This window comes from Anneissia japonica, unplaced genomic scaffold (genome assembly GCF_011630105.1).
Source record: "Anneissia japonica isolate Jap-2015-1 unplaced genomic scaffold, ASM1163010v1 scaffold10678_len15611_cov139, whole genome shotgun sequence".
Lineage (NCBI taxonomy): Eukaryota > Metazoa > Echinodermata > Crinoidea > Comatulida > Comatulidae > Anneissia > Anneissia japonica.
In genome coordinates, this window is record NW_022748975.1 from 5,404 (window position 1) to 5,686 (window position 283).

Sequence of the window (283 nt, forward strand, 5' to 3'; positions counted from 1 at the left end):
CAGGATGCACATGCACATCGGTAGTTCGTCGAAGGTCTTCCTGACTCGTCGACATTGCTCCTCGTCCAGGAGATAGAGTTCGGCATTCTTGAATTCCTCGTTCACCCTACGCATGCAAGCGTCGCGCCTGTTCGCCACGTGGCGAACGTACTTCCTCGAGTCGAGGAACATTAGCGTCGCGTTCGCTTAACGTGTGCACGTCCGAGATGAACGTTTCGCTGTCCGCGGTGATCCTTTTCACACTACTATCCATAGTTTTCCAACACCGGGGCAAGACGTACGC